Source organism: Sinocyclocheilus anshuiensis, unplaced genomic scaffold (assembly GCF_001515605.1).
Source record: "Sinocyclocheilus anshuiensis isolate Anshui unplaced genomic scaffold, SAMN03320099.WGS_v1.1 scaffold387, whole genome shotgun sequence".
Taxonomy (NCBI): domain Eukaryota; kingdom Metazoa; phylum Chordata; class Actinopteri; order Cypriniformes; family Cyprinidae; genus Sinocyclocheilus; species Sinocyclocheilus anshuiensis.
Genome location: NW_015549624.1, coordinates 159326 through 178339, shown reverse-complemented (window position 1 = coordinate 178339; position 19014 = coordinate 159326). Strand labels below are relative to the sequence as shown.

The window sequence follows — 19014 nt, the reverse complement described above, 5'->3', positions numbered from 1 at the left end:
GTGTCTCAAACAGTTTTTAGATTTGTCTGCAACCAAAAGTCAGAGGTCTTAATTTGAACATTTCTTGGCAAATCTTTTTAAAATAAGTTGCTAGATCTATGCTAGCCACATTCATTTTATAGCTTTATAGTCTTACTTTATTGTCTCAATTGTGTCTGTTCTAAGGAGGTTTAAAAGAAACATCTGAGAATGGTCGTTTAGTACGTATGAAATTTAGTAAGCATGTAATCAAGCTTTGCATAGTTGAGCTCTGTATGTATGCGATGCAATGCATAGTCAAATATTGGAAGGATTAAATACACATTTGATGTCTTTCAAAGTAGTTTGCACACAACAGTAAAGCCGTGTATCATTGGATGAAGCTAAGCTACAATCGCATATCCTAGGTCTGTTAGTTTGGCTAACAGTCAAACTAACACGCTTGCATAACATTTTAGAAAGATTAATTATTGCTTTGTTTTGAGAAAATGGAAGTAGCTGCAGTTTTTCTTTCATGTGACATACATCTGAGTGAAAGGGATTGGAGACTTGGTTCTATCAATCGGTTGTTGATTGGATGGAGGTAGATGTAAATGCAAGCTTGAGGTTAGATGTAAGAAAGGGGGAGGGTTTAAGTGGACAAATTGATTGGATATCCAACATATGTCAACTGAGAGAACGGTGTTGGTAGATCTGGTTGAGATTTTGATTCAAATTTGAGGCCAAAACAAATTGTTTACAAGAAGATTTATAACATGCATTTAGAAAAGAGATCATTTTCATTTCATGCTAATTTAAAAGTGCATGTAAACGCAAACTTGCTGAGTTCATGACCTAAATGCTCAAAGTGCAAACTTTAAGCGGTAAAATGATCCTCTGGGAACGGCTGAATTATTTAAATAGAGTATAATCCTTAGAAGATTACAGTGAGAGAGCATAATGTCAGGGCAGTGAAACTGCAAATGTTCATCTGACATTGACTTGTTACATTGCAGATGGGGGAGACACCATGACAACAGTGGTGTTTTAGTCATTTTGGTTACATTGCATCCAAGATTGGGCTGTGAAATGTGCTAACAAATGGCCTGTGTAATGACGATAAAGTGTTTTGTTGTTTTTCCCAAGCCTTTCGAAGAGTTTTATTCAGACAGTAAGTAAATTACAGACTTCCTGTCTCCTGGTCAACTATAGCAACAATTAGCAATGACTGTGTGAGTGTGTGTGACACACCCCACGATCTTCAAGAGTCATGCTAATGCTAGCAGCAGAAGTGTGCATGGGCTTATGTAAAAATATGCAGTAGTTTTAGTTGGAGCTGTGACGTAGTGGTTTGTGCACAGAAAGTGGTTGGGTTTGAATTTGACCTGCATCATGTTATTCCCATTCCAGTTCTTTTACATCTGTCTAAACTGTCTAATGTTATAAAGGCAAAAAGCCCAAAAAGTAAAGCAGAAAATTTGAGTTTTGCACCAGTAACCTCCAAGTTGTCATATATTTATGTTATGATTGCATTTATATTATGATTGGAGTGTGATAATGTGGACATTGAATGCCACATGTCCTTTGGTACAAAACCACATTTCATCGTTCAAACTGGGAGGTCTGTTTTATTAAACCACAGCTTAGGAAATGCGATCCTACTGTTGATTTAACAGCACTTTAAAGTTTGTTGTATCATGAAACTAGTGTTTGGTTTGCTTGTTCAGGGGTAGTCTTTATGGTATGAAGTATGAAGCGCTCTTTGAACTGCCCGTCTTAAGGGCAAGCAGGCTGGCATGTGATCTGAACGTCTGCAATGAAAATAAAGATTCTTCCAATGCTCTCAATGTTCCTCACTTAGTAGCTTTTGGCACGAGAAATTATAGCATAACTGTATGGAAATATTCCCTTCTCATTCTTCAAAAACAGTATTAATGTAAACCAGGTTTCGAGCACAAGTTATGAATCATTAATGGAGTTGTCCTTCAGATGCACTTGATGGTTACTGGAAAAATTGTAGAAATAATGTAATACAGATAGATGTTAAATATTTTGAGTTTTGCAAAATGCTTTACAGGTGTTGCAAATTTAGAGAAAATGTAAAAGGATTTACATAAGACAATTGTAAGAATTCATTTGTCAAGACTGGGAGCTTTTTGCACCAGGCTGACTCATGGAAAACCCTCAATCAGGAAAAATCGGTTTAAAAATTACAAATCATTATGGGTCGATTATATATTGGGTATTTTATTTCTGCATGCTCATTTCTTCATTTAGATTAAGTTTGCCGTCATTTACTGTAACGCTCACTTAAAATTCATCTTTAAAAACAGAATACAAATACAGTTTATTGCAATGACTTTTCATTTTGGTTTTACAATTTACACATGAGTCATCTGAAAATACAGGCTCAGCAGCATTTGGCATTTTAAACAACTTTCCGCTTGCCAGCCTGAGTGATTTTGAAGATTTTCTTCAGCATTGTTAAAGATGAAGTTGTGATTTCTCTGCCACTAGTGCCACTAAACAAAACTGCAAAAGCATTTACTGTTTTCAAACAAGTTTCTTAACACTCCTCAACTGCCATTGGTTGAACAAACAGATAGCCCCGCCCCAAAACTCACACTATTGGTTGAGCCAGTGTTGCCGTGCTGGACTGCTTAATAATGTCTGACAGAGCCACAGTGAGGGAAATCTGCCTACAAATGGCTTACTTATACTTGTCTCTGCATATTAAGATAGGATAGAGTTGTTTAACATCACAAAAAAAGTATACAATTTAGCTTTAAGTCCCACAGAAAAACATAAACAAGCAGCAAGTCAGAGGCTTACCAGCAGTAGAAGCAGTAAGGGGTGTTGTGGCAAGCGAATGAGGCAAACAGGTGAAAAGTTCAGGATCTTCTGTATATCAGGTAATGCTAGTTTTGGTAGATACATGAAAATGTGATCTGTGACGAGAGGAACGTTTGGCACAGCAGGTAACACCACAGCTCTACAAGTGACCCATTAATAGAGCATTTTAATGGCCTCCTATAGTTAGCTTTTAGAAGAACAATGTCAAAGCCATTCACACTCCCTTCTGAGCAACATGTCCAGACAATGAGCTCGTATTTTTAACCATGGGTCATAACAAATGAACCTTTGACTTGTAACAAAGTAGTATTATAACAGATGCTGCACTTTTTAAAAGATTTGCATCTGGTCTGTGACATCAGTGAGTTGTGGATTTGACAGACTGAAAATATCAGCATATCAGGCCTGTGTCAGACTGTTTGAAAATTATTCATTATAGATTGCAGTGATTATGCTTTTCTTCTTCTTCTTTTTTACATATAATTAAATGCAATCATATTCAATTATGTTGTAGAACTTATTCCGATTTTAACTTTTTATTAGCGATTGTTTTTATGCACTAATCTACTGTATGTATAAAAACCCAGTCTTAACATTTCAATTTATTTAATTTAATAATTTGTTAAGTTTAAAATAATTGTAAATGAATAAACTAATGGTAATAAGTTAAATGATTAGAGCTTTTATGCAATAAGCATACAACTTTTCTTCTCAACAAAGACAACATACTAAAACATACTAGTATGAATAAAAGCTTTACACACATTAATGATAATAATAATAATATCACAGTAAGGATTGAGCAACAAAACCTTGACACTTTACCTGCATGATGAACTTTACCACTGATATATACTGTAGGTTTGGCTGTTGCAAAAATGAATGAAAACATACATTTAAAGTATTTAAATTTACGCTGACCCATTTTTACATAAACTAAGACATATACAGTGGCACTGGCAACCCATATTTAATGTAATACCTGTCAGTGGGTAAGATAAATGGACATGTGGCACATTTTAGCAACCCATAAGCTGCTATTAGTGGTGAGAGAGTGGGGTAATGTAGACTGGTAGTTTGTGGAGAAATTATGGAAGGGAAAGACGACATTACCAACAAGACTTTTTCCTTTCTGCTCTTTGGTACTGAGCTACTGCTGATAACTGTACTTAAGACTCGCTCCTTTCCAGAAGACACTTTAAGGCATGAAATGAGGTGAACTGAAGTTGAGTCCCTTTATTTGAGTATTGCAACGATATGTACGCTGATGCCATTAAATGGTAAAAATGACAAATTTAACTGAAACTAAAATTCAAATCATTAAAAAAATGTGTCGCTTGAAATAAAATATAAACTTATTTCAGCTAGTAGCCAAAGTAACAGTTCTCATTTTAATTTAGTTTAACTTGATGTTCTAAATTAACCTAAACTAAAACTGAAATGTAAATGAATAAAAACTATGACATATAAAAACTACTAAAAACTAAACAACCAAATTATTATAACTAAAGGTAAACTACTATTAAACTGATAACTACTATAATTCAAATGAAAACAAAATATAATTTTATAAAAGTTATTTAAAAAATCATTTAAAAATGTGAAAAACTATAAAAGTATCTGAAAGATACTAAAATAACACTGGTATTTTCAACTAAAATAACACAGCAGAATTTTTTCAACTACCTTGTCCAAAGAAACATTTAAACAAAGAAACAATTGTTGTACAGTATGTCTAAAAAACATGGTAATGTCCAAAACAACATGTTTTGCAGGCATTATCATCCCATTATCTATTGTTAGTGGTGAATGGTGTCAATCCAAACTCACAACCCACTTTTTTTTTTTTTGGACATGTGCCTTGGTACTACAATGCTTTTTTTAAACCATGTCCCATGGGGTCAGCGTCCCAAAATAATATGGTAGTTTTTGTTACTTTTATGCAAGTTACATTGCAATTTCATTGTACAACCCTTAAAAAACAAAAATAAGATATAGCTGAAATTTGATCCTTGATCAAATTCTGGGCTACAAGAAAGCATGACTGATTTGCCCAAAATTATAGCGTTTGTATTCTGAAGGAATGCTTAGCTAAACAATAAGCCTCGAGAAAATTTCTTAACGAATGGTTCGGTGTACATAAATCATAGAGGACACTTGCAGAATCTAATATTAATAGGTATGAACGTATGACTCATTGGTCCATTAGTTCAACCACATTAATTTTTGTCATTCCTGCAGTTAGAAATGTACCTCTGTACTTCATACTGTACTTCTCCTTATTGCAAAAGACACAAATACCCACCCACCCGCCTAAACACACATACTGTACTGCTTTGATGTGGTCCCCATAGAGAACAAACTATGGAAAGGCACCGAATGACCCCACTCTCTCATATATACAGGCGTTTTTTCCTCTTAACTTCCCGGCAAGGGGTCTGGAGGTGCTTGTGTTGGATTTGTCTGTCCCACCCAAAACTTCAGGAATTCCTCCATATCTAGATCAGGTTCCAGGTCTGTGTTTGCGAGTGTATCCTGGGCTCCAACCAACAGCTGTGAGGTGTGTCTCTGTTATGCACGACCTTGCTAGCCGAAAACCTTTCCTCACATTCCCGCTTCTTACGTGTGCAGCCATCCAGGTTCAACAAATAGCATCAATGCGTATAAATATTCAAATCCAGCCATGTGTTTTATGTAAGACGCAGAATCCGTTTTGGATTTGGAGTGTGTTTGTTTTCTGTAAATGTTGATTTAAGATTAAATTAACCCTCTAAGTTCCATTAATAACGGACAAAATGAAAACAAATATATCTTTACTTAATGTTTAGCTTATGTGCAAAGCACAAAACCTCCTCTTCCGTTTTTTTGTGACTCATTTTACCCCTGACTAAATCAACAATGGTCTACATGCACCACATTGTTTGCAAAAAAAAACATTTTTTATGTAATGTTGTAGCCAAAAATTGGACAAAGGAGTATTTTCTCCAACATCAGAACCTCAAATCCCTTAACAGATGATGGGTGCTACAAAAAGAGATGTTATTTAGCTTATAATAAGCAGGAGTCTCTGTTTTCCCAGGCTTGGTAATTTATTGACCGACCGTTTTTGGCTGACAAGCTGAATCACAATCTGCGGAGCTTCAGTCTACACTGAGACATGTTGGTCAACCAGCTTTGCCTTATTACACCATGCTGCTATGTCTAATTTCTGGGGAAATAGTTGAGAATATTCACCTCGGTTTGGGTGGGGAAGGAACCATTTGGAGTCATTTTTAATGAATCATGATGTTTTTGTGCATATTGAAAACCCAAATGATAACATGAGAGTCCACTTATTACGTAAGATGGATGTATGTTTAAAAAATGGGAGTAAAAATTGTGCATTTCTGTAACTCTTACTTGAATTTTCATATGTAGAAGAGACCAGGGCTAGTTGTCACACTTTTCGCTCCAGTGAATATTATAGTGGTTTATTTTTTAAATTTGATTTCATTATAAATGCCTGATAACAAAAAGTGATTGAACATTTACAAAAAGTAACCTGTAGTAAGGCATGTTGTCACACTATAAGGAGTAAGATTAAGTTGTGCAATACTGTATATTTTTGATTCACTTTGAAGAACCAGTTCAAAAGAGTCATTTGTTCATAAATCACGCACCATACTTGTTCTGTATGCTTTTGATTCACTAACAAAAAAGGTTTAAAAGAGTAACTTCTTCATGGATCTAACAGGTACATTGGTTATGCTTTGTTTTTGATTCACTAAAAATAACTTATTTAAAAGAGTTATTTGTTCATGAATCAGACCACACTGATTGTGCTGTAATGCTTTTTTGATTCATTAAAAAACTGTTTAAAATAGTCATTTGTTCATGAATCACACACCATAGGCTTACTGGTTGTTCTGTATGCTTTTGAATCACTACAAATATTTAAAAGAGTCATTTGTTCATGAATGGAACTATGGGTAGCTACACTGGTTATGCTGTATGTTTTTGATTTGTCAAAGAAACAATATCTGGTTTAAAAGAGTCATTTGTTCATTAATTGAATCACACTGGTTGTGCAATACTGCATTTTTGATTCTGTAAGAAGAACCAGTTCAGAAGAGTCATTTGTTCATAAATTACACACCATACTGGTTGTTCTGTAAAAAAAAAAAAAAAGATAAAAAAGAAATTCTAAAAGAGTAATTCTTTCATGGTACTACAGGTATCGTGGTTGTGCTGTTTGTTTTTGATTCACTAAAAAATAACCTGTTTAAAAGAGTCATTTGTTCATGAATCGAACCACATTGGTTGTGCTATACTGCATGTTTTTGATTCAATCAAATGAACCAGTTCAAAGGAGTCATTTGTTCACGAATCACACCATACTGGTAGCTCTGTATATTTGATTTACTAAAAAAAAAAAAATCACAAGAGTGCTTGTTTCATGAATTGGACTACATTGGTTATTGTGCTGTGTTTTAATAATCAATTTTTGCTCTAGATTTAAACTAGTTGTGTTTGAACGCAACATACAAAACCACTGCTAGACTCAAAACTTTACAGTCACTGAGATACAGCTACAACTAACTTTATTTCCTTGTCTTTTTTATTTAACAGAGCCAGTCCAAAGTCCCATCTACCCTGCGCTTTACAGTATCAGACACTTAATAATGAGACACAGACCCAAGAACATGATGACAGACAGACAGGAGAAGTGAAGGGACAGGAGCAGCAGTAGTTCTCCCAGGACACTGTCTCTCGGGTGGGACGGGACAGGCTCTGTTATCTGAGGCATCTCACAGTAGATGCCCGTCCAGCCCTGGTAACACTGACAGGTGAACTTGTGCTTCATGTCCAGGATATCGTGGTTGTTGAGGTGGCCGCTGACATGGAAGCATGGTCCACGGATGCCGTGGTTGAGGCGGATGTTGAAGAAGCGTGGGTTGAGGTATAGGCCCCAGAGTCCAGGCTCTTACGAACACATTTGCCGTTCTTCTTGCACAAGGCCTTGCTGCACAGCTTAGCAGCTGAGGTCACATTGATCACATAGTGACCCAGTGGACCGTCAATGTACTTCTTGACTGTCAAGCAGTTTCTCTGCACAAAGGCAAACACATATTAAAGATATTAGAATTTATATATATACACATATATTTGTTGGTATCAGTTTATTGAGTGTATCAGTGTCATATTGTTACTCTTAACTAAAATTATTTAAAACATTTTTATTAATTGAAATAAAATAAAAAATATATAAATATTATATGAAAAACTTTTCAAAATTAGAAAAAGTAGATCTAAAAATTAATGTTGCCTTCTGGCAGCTTACTTAAAATAAGTTTATAATTAAGATATTATTACAGTATTATTCTTTTGAATTATTTGGAATTCTTATATTTGTATTTAGTCATTTGTGTGTGTGTGTTGTGTTTTTTTAATTAGTTTTTGCTTTTTACAAATATTTAAAAATCTATATAGTTTTATGAATTTTTATTGCAGTTTTAGTTAAGTTAATCTAAATCAACTTTTTCCTTTGGCAATTAGCTTAAAGAAAAATAAGTTTATATTTCTATATGTTTTATTTTATTTCAGTTAACGCTTATTTAATTTCAAGTAAGAAAAATGTTTTTTTAAGCTTTTAGTTTTTTAACTATAATAACCCTGACTAAAACTGAAATAAAACAAATTAAATCTAAATAGAAATATTACCAAAATAATGATAATATGTAAAAAAAATTACTAAAACTTCAACTAAAATAAAAATGATAAATACTATAATAGTATATAAATAATACTAAAATAATACTAGTTGATTATTGTGCAATTGTTCATGCTCATTTCCCTCATTTTTACATTTAGATTAACTTTGCCATCTAATGCTCATGTAAAGTTAATCTTTTATTAAAACACAATAACAATAATAATTTAATAACACAGTTAAATCTAATAATCTGTACACTATACTGTTATGATGGGTAAATTCACTTGTAGCATTTAAACGGATTCATTTTAGTTTTTCATGTTTTATTTTTAATTTGTTACACAAAATAATATAGCATTTAATACTGGCCATCTTCTTCATTTTTTCTCATGATAAAGTGCATGTGTTTCTGTTCAGCTCTATTTCCATCAACTTCACTGAACATGATACAACTCGTCAGAAATTTTAAGTTAAAATGTTTAAGCTCATTTACGTGCGAGACGAATAAACATAATTCCCATTATGTCATGCAACATAAAAATACATTAGCATTTTGTTAAATCTTTCCATCTGCTTCAGCTTACTCTCATCCCTCTGCTCTCTGTAAACAGGAAATGGGATTCACCCACAAAACGAGCATGTGTCCTTCAGGAGCACGTCTGTAAGTACTGTAAATACTTACAGCAATACTGTAAATCACCAGATACTGAGACGCCATCATGTCATCAGTTATGATGATACTAGTATTGTTTTATTTTAGATTTAGATTATTTAATTTTGATTGAAATGTCCTTTTTAAGATATGAATTGAGGATATAGTTTCCTGAGCTTTAAACATGTTTAATATGTTAATACCCTCAGTTCAAGCGGATGCTGATCCTCAAATGCGATTGGTTATGGTTGCTAATATTAACAATTTTTAGCTAAAATATGCAGCCAATCCAATCAAGGAGATTTAATGTTGGATAATATTGTTAGCATTTAGAGAATTATTGATTCGGTGATTTAATTTGTTCTATGTCTGATGTACATTACCATAGGTAAGTTTTTTAAAACAAGAAGCAAAGATGCATTAAATTGATGATAATAATAAGAAATGTTTCAGCAAATCAGTATATTAGAATGATTTCTGAAGGATCATGTGACAATGAAGACTGGAGAAATGATGCTGAAAATTCAGCATTGCATCACAGGAATAAATTACATTATGGAATATACTGAAATCTAAAAGTTATTTAAAATTGTAATATTTCACAATGTTAATACCCTCAGTTCAAGCGGATGCTGATCCTCAAATGCGATTGGTTATGGTTGCTAATATTAACAATTTTTAGCTAAAATATGCAGCCAATCCAATCAAGGAGATTTAATGTTGGATAATATTGTTAGCATTTAGAGAATTATTGATTCGGTGATTTAATTTGTTCTATGTCTGATGTACATTACCATAGGTAAGTTTTTTAAAACAAGAAGCAAAGATGCATTAAATTGATGATAATAATAAGAAATGTTTCAGCAAATCAGTATATTAGAATGATTTCTGAAGGATCATGTGACAATGAAGACTGGAGAAATGATGCTGAAAATTCAGCTTTGCATCACAGGAATAAATTACATTATGGAATATACTGAAATCTAAAAGTTATTTAAAATTGTAATAATATTTCACAATATTGCTGTTTTTACTGTATTTTTGATTACATAAATGTAGCCTTGAGCTTAAGAAACGTTCAAAAGAATTTGAACAGCACTGTAAATAATGAGTACCTGAGATCTTGCATATTCGGATGAGCCCCACAGGACCACCCCAGCAGCCCCCAGGTGCTGCGCTCTCTCCTATAGTGTGGACCAGGTCACTCTGTTCAAAATGAATATCGTTTTTCTTTATGTTAATGCAGAAAAGCAAGAGATCGAGTCATATAGTAGCAGGCCTGGAAAAGAAATGTGTTATTAGTTTTGCTCAATACAAACATCACAATCACTGGTGCTTGTATGTAGGGTTTAGCATTTGTATGTCAGCCATGAATGATACCTTAAATCATATGACTTACTGAAGAGAGGTGTGTAATCACACATTTGATTTTCGCTGGCGGGAAGTAAAACAATACAGTAGACCTACATGTATAATGTAAGGTCTGGAGCCTGTACTGTCACAATGAACATATGGAAGCTATCAGCTGTAACCTAAACTAGTCATAATAAGTACATTACCTTGTGATGTACCTCGTTGTCTAGAAAGGCGGGTGGTCCCATCAAACTGAAAACACGACTGCAGACCTACTGCAGAGTTTGATTTGGAACATTCCACTCATAATGAGGTGACAGATGAGTGTTTAAGCATATCTCTGGCATTTAAGATGCCGGGGAAGAGGGTGATTTAAGGGGTGGGTCTGTCACTCAAGTATTTGACGAATGATTAAAACAATGTGTGTTTGACAGGTTCCTCTAGATGGCTGGAAAGCGTGCAAAGTAGCAAGTTGGTACGGAGTAAAGCAACTCAAAACTTTCTAAGCAGTTGTTAAAGGGATAGTTCACCTAAAAAAGAAAATTCTGTCATAAATTACTCCCCCTCATGTTGTTCCAAAAGACCTTCGTTCATCTTGGGAACACAAATTAAGATATTTTTGTGATGAAATCCGAGAGCTTTCTGCACCCTGCATAGACAGCAACGCAACTGATACGTTCAAGGCCCAGAAAGGTAGTAAGGACATTGTTAAAATAGCCCAGTGATCCTCTGTACTGCACCCAAGTAACTGTCCCCTCATTTCAATGCTCATTCATGTAATTCATGACTTGATTAGGTGACTGTAATCTAGCAGAACTGGGAATTTTGTATTATTTACTATTTACTAGTATTTATTCATATTTTTAATTGGCTTTTATTTTTACATTTTCAGTTTACGTTTTAATTTTTAGTAATAATTTTATGTGCTTTTTTCATTTTTATTATTTAGATTTAATTTATTCCAATTTTAGGTTCCAATCTTATTTAGGTTTATTTCTAATTTTTGTTAAAGTTTTTTTTTTTCAATCTAATATGTATATTTTATTTTTTAGCATTAATATTACTCCGTACTTAAATGTATAATTATATTGTAACAAGGACACAAACTAAAGTGTAACCAACATTTTTGTATATGATTCTTGTACATCTCATGCCTATTTTTTCCCATTCCTCCATGCAGAATTATAATATATTGATGTATACAATATATTTGCATAAAAATTGCTGTAAAGATTTGCTCAAAGGAGCAGTTTTACCCAACTTTGTTGAAAATAGACTTATTTTAAATAGACTTATCCCTTAAATAGACCCTTGGATGTTTGGAAACTGTTTTGTAATTTTGGTTTGGATATCACGTTAAGTGACAAGGCAAAGTTTTCATATCACTATTTCAATCATTTACAGGCGTTTTGGAATTCTTTATTTTTATCTTATTTTTCCTCCTCTCTTGATTTGACATGTGAAAATGTCATGTGTATTACATTAAAATTCCTTGCTAATCTCCGTCAAATTCCTCTCACGGTTACAAGTGTGATTGTGTACACTCAGGGGGCCTTGTAAATGAAAGCAGTCCTGAACATGCCTGTTTCGACCTATTTATTTTTCAAATAATTCTTTGGAAAAAGTTTTGTTCAAAGAGAAAATAAAGACAAAGAAAACAATAATATCAATTCACCATCTGAAGGGTTTCTTCTCCTCAGATATTTTTAATGGATAACATCTCCTTCTCGTGGGTTTGTGGAAGTCTGTCAGATAAAATAAAAGGGATGATGTAGCTTACGGTACATGTGGAAGATCTGTATTTCCTCTTCCAGTGAGATGGCAGTGAAACTTGTCCATCTAACCAAGAGCAACAATGTGGTGAAGTCACGAAGTCTTTTCATAAACCACAACCATCTACAGTGACTAACCACAAAAAAGACCCCCCAAAAACCCGTCTGAGACATACTGGCACTGCTTTCTCCTCAGACAGACAGTGCTCGAGGGACATGAGAACCAACTGCATTTTCTTTCTCTTCTTTACAAAATGGACTGATTGAATCCAGATGGCAATGGAGCTGCACATCATGTTGCAGCATTGAACTTTTTTGCCTTTTTATTCATTTAAACCTGGAAAGAAAGTTTATAGGGTTTTGAAAAATGTGGGGGGAAAATGATATATAAGATTTGTGCTTTAACCATTTTTTAATCCATTCTGCTATTATCCAACTACTGAACCCTATTTATGCCTCCAGAGTAAAAAAACAAACAAAAAAAACCCCGCAATATAATTCCTCTTAACTGTGATTCTATATCAAAACATTTTGAATGCTTCTCGTGTGGCTTTATATCACAAAATTTGACCCGCAATCGCTACTTTATTTCTCGCAATTGCAATTTTATGAACTATACTGTAACTTTATATCTCACAATGTAACTTTATTTCTCAAATTTGAATTCATTTCTCACAATTGTGACTTTGTATCTCAAAATGTGACATCTTTTAATGACTATCTTACAATCACTGCTTTTTCTCACAGTTGTAATATTAAAACTCCAAAATCTAACTGTATATTTAACCATTTAACTTTATATCTCATAATTATGAATTTTTTTTCTTGTAATTCTGAATTTATGCCCCACAATGACTTTATATGTCAAAATTTGACCTATCTTGTCATGACTGTATCTTATAATCGCTACTTCATTTTCACAACTGCAATATTATACCTCTCAACTGTAACTTTATAACTTGCAATATAACTTTGCCTTACAATTATAATGGTGACTTTATTGTCAGCAATTTGACTTTATATTTAAAAATGTTGACTTTGTCTCATAATTGTGATTTTATATCTCATAATAAATCTAAAAAAAAAAAAGAAATCAGTTAAACCTCCCAAACATAACATAAATCTTGAAATGTAACTTTGTCATCTCACATTTATGATTTTGTTTCTGATAATTATGATATTCCACAGCGTGACTTTATATCTCACAATTTTACATCTCATAATGACTATATCTCATAATCACTTTATTTTCAGCAGTTGCAATATTAAACCTTATATCTCACAATGGAACTTTATATCTCACAGTAATATTTGTCTAATAATTATTGTTTTATATCCCACAATGTGGCTTCATAGCTCAAATTTTAAATGTTTCTCATAATTGTGACTTTATATCTCAAAATCTGACTAGTCTCGTAATGACTGTATCTCACAATTGCTGCTTTATTTCTCAGTTGCAGTATTATACCATCAAACTTGTATGTTAAACCTCCCAAACATAACATAAATCTTGAAATGTAACTTTGTCATCTCACATTTATGATTTTGTTTCTGATAATTATGATATTCCACAGCGTGACTTTATATCTCACAATTTTACATCTCATAATGACTATATCTCATAATCACTTTATTTTCAGCAGTTGCAATATTAAACCTTATATCTCACAATGGAACTTTATATCTCACAGTAATATTTGTCTAATAATTATTGTTTTATATCCCACAATGTGGCTTCATAGCTCAAATTTTAAATGTTTCTCATAATTGTGACTTTATATCTCAAAATCTGACTAGTCTCGTAATGACTGTATCTCACAATTGCTTCATTTCTCAGTTGCAGTATTATACCATCAAACTTGTATATTGAAATGTAACTGTCTCACAATTATTATTGTGACTTTATCTCTCACAACTGGACTATAAACCTCAGAAATCTCACAACTTCAAGCCTTCTTTACAACAGTGACTTTATTTCTCACAATTGAGCCTTTATTTGTCACATTGTGACTTAATATGTGGCACAATGTGTGTTTCTTATAACTACTTTTATTACTCCATTGTGACTTTATATCTCAAAATCTGACTAGTCTCGTAATGACTGTATCTCACAATTGCTTCATTTCTCAGTTGCAGTATTATACCATCAAACTTGTATATTGAAATGTAACTGTCTCACAATTATTATTGTGACTTTATCTCTCACAACTGGACTATAAACCTCAGAAATCTCACAACTTCAAGCCTTCTTTACAACAGTGACTTTATTTCTCACAATTGAGACTTTATTTGGCACAATGTGTGTTTCTTATAACTACTTTTATTACTCCAAAGCAGTCCAATGTAACTCTTCCAAAGTAACCCTTTTCAATATGAACAATGCTTGCAAAACCTCTTCTCCCTCATACTCTATGATCAAACCAGAACATTTACTTCATATTGTAACCAGCATGCAGCTGGAATAAATACAGTGGTCAACTACAATCAGAAGGCCTCATGCTGCAAACCTCCGAATCTTGTGTTCCCTAACTTGAAAAGTAATCTGGACAAAATACATGTGGACCCAGGCCTCTGCTAAACCTATAAGCTTAGAAACATCATGCTGCATCTGATAATTGGGAAAAGACTGTAACTGCATTGAGATTTTCCAAGATTATTCTCGTAAAGTTTGCAACCGAATAGTCTTGACGGTAACAAACCCTGGCGTTCCTCTAAACATGAGCTTTTGCGTGAAATTCAGTGATGAAACGTCACAATACTTTCCAAAACATTTCACAATGGCCAGTGTGGCCTGTGAATTAGATATTTTACAGCATGTTTGAGCACAAGTGTGCATGTGATTATGTCCTAATGGTATAAATATGATTTATATATGGCGCTGGCATGGCTGATGTGGAATTTGTTACATGGGGGTAAGAATGTACTAAACGGCTGCCTTGCTTTGCCTCAACAAGGAACAGAAGAAATGAGTCAGCAGTCATGAGTCTTTTACCCCGCTGCAGTCTGTATATGGGAATATATGCATTTATAACTGCTGTTGGTCCAACATAGCTTATGGAAAAGGGCTTGTAGGCCAAGTCCAACATTAACATCTTCAAGCAAGGTATTATCAAAATTTGGCGTTTTGTATAATGATTGCTTTATTTCTTGCAATTGCAAATTTTTTTACCTCAAAACTATAACTTTATATCTTGCCATTCACATTTCTGAATTTGTTTCTCATAATTGTGATTTCACATCCCACAGTGTAACTTAATATCTCAAAATTTGACTTACTGTATCTCATAATGACTATATCTCTAAATCACTACTTTATTTCTCCCAATTGCAGTTTTAAACCTCCTAACTGTAACTTTATATCTTGCAATTTGGCTTTATATTTAACAATTCTGAAATTGTTTATCATAATTGTGATTTTATATCTCAAAATTTGACTTATCTCATAATGACTTTATCTCTCAATCACTACGTTATTTCTCACAATTTACCTCAAAACTGTAACTTTATATCTTGCAATGTAGTTTTATATCTCACAATTCTGACTTTGTTTATAATAATTGTGACATTTTATTACACATTTGTTATTTTATATCTCAAAATTTAACTTCTCATAATGACTATATATCTCAGTCACTAGTTTATTTCTCACAATTGCCATACATCAAAACTGTAACTTTATATCTTGCAGTTGTATCTCATAATTCTGAGTTTGTTTCTCATAATTGTGACTTTCTATCCCACAACTGATTTTATATCTCAAATTTTGAATAATGACTATATCTCACTCGTTTATTTCTTACATTTGCAATTCCTCAAAGCTGTAACTTTATATGTTGCAATGTAGTTTTATTTCTCACAGTTCTGAGTTTGTTTCTAATAATTGTGACTTTTTATTGCACAATTGTGATTTTTTTTTATCAAAATTTGACATCTCATAATGACTATATCTCTCAGTCACTAGTTTATTCCTCACAATTGCAGTGCTTCAAAACTGTAACTTACAACGTGGCTTTATATTTCACTTTTTTTTCCCCAGATGATTGTGATTTTCTCATAGTTGTGGTTTTGTGGCAAAAAGTTACATTTTCTCCACAAGACATTGCAAAGAAGTTTATTTTGGACCCTTTCTGTAGCGCGTTTGTATCTTTGTTCTGCAAATATGTTCCCATGAGTCATGTCTGAATGACCTGCAGTGTCCCATAGATATTTATAGTGCTTTATGTGCTTTGTCCGGACACAGTACATGCCGGTGGGAGTTTATGTGCTATCACTCATGGACTGTTCCCATGAAGCAGGTTGTCCTCACAATGAATACACTGGTGTTGCTGCGCGAAGCAGCTATTGAAAGCCTCTCGAGTCCATCCGCCGTGAACTTGTCTCTAGTCCGGTCCTAATTAGGAGGAACTTGCTCTAACACGCACACTTTACCACCAAAAAGCTCTTTTCACTTGCTTTGAACATGTTATTATTTCTGGTCAGTTTCCATGAGTTTTAATGGTTATTTAGTCCACAACAAATAAGTGTTAACATGCCAGGGCATTTCCTTAGTGAAGACTCCCCATCAAATGGCATGGTGACGTAATGTTTAATTTGGGAAAAATGTGCTTCATTTATTTTAAGCCAATTAAGGATCCACAGTATTTAAATATCATAAAACGTATTAATCTCAGCCTTAATTTCTGCTTTGTGGCTTTGAATCCTATATTTTTTTTCACTGAGTTTTGAAAACTTTGAAAACACGATAAAGACAGATTCTTGTCTTTGATTTGAATAAACACTTTGCACTAACCTCTCAAGTCTGTTTTCAAAGACGAGATTCCCTCAGCACATCAGGTGTAATTATCTTGTCTTTGTATTGAATATCCAGCTGAGGCATTTTGTTTTGTTGTGCTATATGTGTTCAGAGATATCACAGTTATCAGGGTTTGCTGTGTGGTTGTTGAGTGGCATTGGTATTGGCACACTCTTGCATTGTTAATTGATTTGGCTCCTCCTCGTCAAGCTCCCAGATGAACTGCAATTAGTGATCACCGACATGCTAAAGCAGTCTGTGTCGCTCCAGGACTACAATAATTCTGAGTGATTTGTGGCATGATTATAATGAAATGCTTTGGCTTTTGTTGTTTTGGGACTTGATGTTCGTTTATAAGGCTTGATTATATGGTTCAATGATGTATAAGAGTGTACATTTTAAAGAAAAGTGGAAACAATCTAGTTTGAAACATGTCAAGTTGTTTGAAATGTAGTCTTTGTATAAAGACTTTCTTGTATTTAAAAAAAAAAAAACATTTAAATTGAATGACTCCAATATCAAATGAAATATCATGAATTATTAATTTATAAACATAAAAAGTTTTGGGGAAGTGCACAATAGCACCACATAAAATGTTACTATCTGAATTAACAACAACAACAACAAAAAGATATTCTAAGAGTTTTATTGACCCTGCTGTTTTATGCATGTTTCTGTATGTTGGTTGCATAGCCTATTGTAGTTAACTAATACTAAAACCATTTAACAAATATTTTAGCTAGTTGCCAGGTTTCTCATTTTCAGTTAGTTTAATTTAATGTTTAAAAATAACTAAAACTGAAATAACAATAAAAAAACATTTTATCAAAAACTAATAAAAATGACAAAAAAATACTAAAACTTTAACTAAAATTAAAATAAAAAATAAACACATTGAAAATATAAATATAAAATGATCTCAGTGATACTACAATAACACTGGCACATTGGCAGACAAAAGATTTTCAAATGTTAATAAGCAGTAAATCACTTTAGTTTGTTTATTTATTTATTCATTGTAAAAAATAATAATACAACATTATGACAAACAACCTAATTCTTAATAAGAAACCATTGTTTCATTCTTTTAATGAGGCTTTTTTTGTTTTATATCAGAACAGTTGTACCACCTGACATTTCTGACATTATGTCTCCCCCGAAAATTATTAAAATTAATTTTAATTATTATTTTTTAACACAATCATAATACATTCTTAAAAATAAAGGTTCCAAAAGTCATGCTTTTCACAGTGACGCTATAAAAGAACATTTTCTTTTTTCATTCCTCAAAGAGCCTTTTAATGAAAAAATATCAATTTTTCTTAGTCTGAAGAACTTTTTAAAAGTCTAAAAACCCTTTATTTCCACTATAAAGAACTTTATATATATATATATATATAATCCGGACCAAAAAAAAGGAGCCTCATGTCATTGAGCCATATAAAAAGGAGAGCGTCTAGCCTATAAAAGCATCATGTAATGAGAATATGCTGAGCACAGCACCGAGAAACACACTTGATATTCGTTCTTGTATTTAAACAGTTGTGAAAACACAGTCGTCCTTCTTACCGTAATGCAATCTGATTGTTGTTATGGAGAGTAAATCCACTGCAGTAGACTGTTTCTGTAATGTCAGGTGGATTAACGTTTCAGACACAAACGTTTAGACTACATGACAGGGTGGGAGCCAGTATCTCTGGCACTAACACAGGACCACCTGCCAGTTTCTTCCTTTCTTCCTTCACACTTTAAAACACATACCTATTTCGTTTCAAATACAATGTTACTTTTTTTCTTTGAAAGGACTTGTTTTGGCATTTCTGAATGTTCAGTGTTACATTCCTGTCAGTATTTGTGTGATTTTGTTACCCACACTGAAGGAAGTCCCCCTTCTCTGCTTGCAAAACATGAAAAGTGCATACTTCAACAGTATTTGGCACCA

At 33.3% G+C, this 19014-nt stretch overlaps 1 long non-coding RNA gene across 1 annotated transcript; it reads right to left on the bottom strand.

The window, feature by feature from the left end:
• Positions 1-7041: 7041 nt before the first annotated feature.
• On the bottom strand, positions 7042-17251 carry LOC107659471 (uncharacterized). Its single transcript, XR_001630915.1, has 3 exons — positions 17070-17251; positions 10271-10361; positions 7042-7899 (listed from the first exon to the last, which is right to left on the bottom strand). It is a non-coding gene; the product is annotated as an uncharacterized LOC107659471 (long non-coding RNA).
• Positions 17252-19014: the final 1763 nt, after the last annotated feature.